The following is a 4,094-nucleotide window of genomic DNA, read 5'->3' as shown; positions in this document are numbered from 1 at the left end:
TTGCTACCTGATAGTTAATACGAAGCTTGTGAACTTGAAATGACTTCATGGGATCGCTGTGAGCTGAGCGGATTTTACTGGTCTAGTTCGGAAAGTTTTAGGGAAAACCTGGGCTGGGAAAGTTTGCTGAATGTATTGCACCATGGTCTTGTGACCGAGATAAAAACACTTTAATTAGCGAGGGATTAATTTTAGCGTTGCCGAAGGCAGGGATTTAGTTTATAATTTATATTGAGAGAATGGTTTAATTAATTATCTTAATTTTATATTTTATCGTGGGGTTTGATCGAGTTCTATAAGGCTTATAAACAATAATTAATTTGTATGTATGGTTCAAAAGTTATTTAAGTTTTTAGTTTATCATTAAATTAAATTTATATTTAACACGGGGATTAGTTTCATTAAATAGAGCTCGGAATTCTAAGATATTTGACGTATGGGGCTTTACGAATACTTAACAAAAACTGTAAATTTAGAGGGTCAAGAGTGCGGGGAAAACGTAATAACAAAAGTAAATAAAACACAAAAAAAGTTAAAAAAAATAAGTATACGGGGGAAAATGAACCTGAAGGGTTACACAAGGCTTAATATAATTATTCAGACAAACTATTTAAAAATTACCTAACTAATGAAGTATTTGAGGGGTTATATATACAAATTGAACTTTCAAGTTATAACCTTAGTATAAAACAGAGGTGGGCAAAAATTGTGAGTGCTCGTTTTTGAAAATCCCCTCACAACGAGCGAGAATCCCAAATTCGAAGGTCAGCTGATCTGGCTCAGAAACTTTCCAAACTGAGCGAGCTCTAGGCGAGCGTGAAATATACCTCTCAGTCAGTTATGGTTCACGGCGCGGTGAGAAAGATCGGCCGATCTGCCTTCTAGTCTTCTCATTTTTAAGAAATACTCCCTCTAGCGGCGTGGCGGTTGGTTCAGATGAAAACTCTCACAACGCGTTGAGAGAGATCGGCCGATCGTCGAACGAGTCTTCTCATTTTTAAGCGATACCCCCCTAGCGGCGTGGCGGTTGGTTCAGATGAGAGAGAGGACGGCGCGCTGTGCAAGATGGCGCGGAGAGAGATAATATTTTTATCGTATTTGAACTCTAGCTCGACGCGGGTCGTGATCCCACTGAGGGACGCCGTAGTTTGTTTACGCCGGACCGCTTAAAAAGCAGCTAGCATACTTTTGGAAAATTATATAATTTCTCTTTTATTCGTATACGAGTGGCTTTTTTATATAGAAAATACCAAGAAATTAAATGAAGTATACCAACTCGAAATCAACGAATATATAATGTATACAAGTAACATTTAATACATAAATTATATTTCGGGAACGACGAATAAATTTAATTTTATCTTATATTCTGGCCTATTATCTGTAATGAAGCATATGTCGATTTTCCGAAAACAGTCCAATCTCGACACAATGCACTTTTTAAATATAGCTCGCAGATGACCGTACTTAAAAGCCTAGGTTTTCTTCTGCCTGTCACCATTTAAATTTACTTTCCTGCCAATCAAATACCATGGTGGTAGGCCAACGTGTTCCGCGGTTGGCTTACCACCAGGGTATTTTTTAATATATTTTAATTTTAGTTTGAAAATTGTTTAGAGGTAACAAACAAGGGCGTAAATTAAAAAAAAACATTTCCTTGTAAAACGTTGTGAATAATAAAAACATAAACATCTAAAGCAAATTATTGTTTTTAATTGCAAGTGAAAACAATATAAAATAAAATGTTATTTCATTTCTATTGTAATCGTATAATTTGGTATACATTCGCAAGAAAGCGCAACGCTGAAGTGGACTATATAGTTTACTGTCTATTAGTCTACACAGAACCGTCCGCAATACCCCCAACTTTGCTACCACAAAACATAAATGGTACTCGCAGGCAGCCAGCGGACCCCACATGCTGAGATTTTCCGTGATATTTGACGACTTCTTCATTGTCGATTCTTTGTAAAGAGCTACCCTTTCTATTAAAGACAAACCTGACCTGGGCAACCTGCTACATTAAATATATTAAAATAATTCAAATGTTTTCTGTTGGTTTACGTTTAGGTATTTTATTTGTTAGCACTAACTTTTGAATTTTAAACAAATTAGGATGTATAAAAGGCTTCAAAAGTCGCTTGATGACTTAGGCCTAAGGTGGTGCCTTGGGTATTAGCTTAGCTGATTATTATTATTATTATTATAATTTCTTCAGACTTTCTTGTCAGACATCCGGGGTGACTAGATTTTATAATCCGAAGTAATAAAAATAAATATTACAAAGGTAAAAAGTATCGTACGTACGGTGGCTTGCTTCATTGTCTGAGACTATTGCAATACCAATCAATATTTATATTGCATTATATAACTTGGTAAGTTGGTATAACGTTTCAATGAAATTTCCATAGTATTTCCAAGATATAATCACAAGTAGCGTAATACGAATAAGTATGACTTTGGTTAATGAAAGATTAATATAGAGCGGTTGTGAAAACGGAGGATTCGGAAGCGGAAACTCGTCACTCCCTATTCTTTTTTGAAAAAGTTAGAGACACGCTACTGTGAGGGTAAAAAGGGGTGAAGCCGCGATAAGTAGACAATAGTCGATTAAATAATTGAAAGCGCAACCCGCACTGTAAAAAATGGTTCACACGTAAATTTTACATTTTAGTTAACCCAACGGAATTACAGTCAACTCAGAATTTCGATTTCATGGTACTCACGGGCATTGGTGATAACTTTAACAGCCAGCACAGTGGCGTAGCTAGAAATTCGTAAAGGGGGGTCTAAGTATGTGAATGTTAAGAGGCGGGTCGAGAAGGGGTGGAAATTTAGTAAATTCAAAGGTAGGCCCAAGGGGGGGGGTCCGGAACTGGCACCCACCCCCTTGTCTACGCCACTGAGCCAGCAGGTACAATATTGGATTTAATCTCTCTGCATGACGAGGTCTAGTGATCGCACTGACCTTGACCATTGCTATCAATAGACAAAACCAGAGCAGGTCAAATAAAACCTAGAAGAAATGGCTTTATATTTAAATATCAAAAATAGTCTTAAAGTACGGCCATCTGCGAGCTATATTTAAAAAGTGCATTGTATCGAGATTTTGTATGATTGACTGTTTTCGGAAAATTGACATATGCTTCATTACAGAGAATAGGCCTGAATAGGTGATAAAATTAAATTTATTCGTCGTTCCCGAAATATAATTTATGTATTAAATGTCACTTGTATACATTCTATATTCGTTGATTTCGAGTTGGTACCATCAAATGTTAAAATAGCTCCGCGTATACTTCATTTAATTTCTTGGTATTTTTTTATATAAAAAAGCCACTCGTATACGAATAAAAGAGAAATCATATAATTTTCCAAAAGTATGCTCGCTGCTTTTTAAGCGGTCCGGCGTAAACAAACTACGGCGTCCCTCAGTGGGATCACGACCCGCGTCGAGCTAGCGTTCAAATACGATAAAAATATGATATCTCTAGGCGCCATCTTGCACAGCGCGCCGTCATCTCTCTCATCTGAACCAACCGCCACGCCGCTAGAGGGAGTATTTATTAAAAATGAGAAGACTAGAAGGCAGATCGGCCGATCTTTCTCACCGCGCCTTGAACCATAACTGACTGAGAGGTATATTTTGCTCTCGCCTAGAGCTCGCTCAGTTTAAGAGAGTGAAAATCTGATCGCTTACCGTGAGCATTAGCTCAATTGATCAAGCATAGAAAAAAAATGAGCGTTCATTTTGTAAAGCTTCTCAAATTTTTTGCCCACGTCTGGTATAAAATAACCATAATTTTGCGATATTTAAATAACTTTCAGTACTATCAATGATCCTATATGTTAGAAGGATATGAGGCGAGGGACAAAAAAATGGCAGGGCCGTCGGTGGGTCATGCGCGATAGAGAATCCGTCTTTAGATTCCATCAAGGACAAAACATGGAGGAAGCACCGCCAACATTTGTCCTTGAGGGAATAGAAACAAGACGTCCCACGTTTAGAGGATCTCTTAAAATAGACGGCGCTGCCGGCGTTTTGAAAACACGGGCTGGCCAGACGGCTTCCTATCCTTCTAACATATAGGATC

This window comes from Leiobunum rupestre, chromosome 3, assembly GCF_980474605.1.
Source record: "Leiobunum rupestre chromosome 3, qqLeiRupe1.1.hap1, whole genome shotgun sequence".
NCBI lineage: Eukaryota > Metazoa > Arthropoda > Arachnida > Opiliones > Sclerosomatidae > Leiobunum > Leiobunum rupestre.
This window is presented reverse-complemented; position numbering follows the sequence as displayed.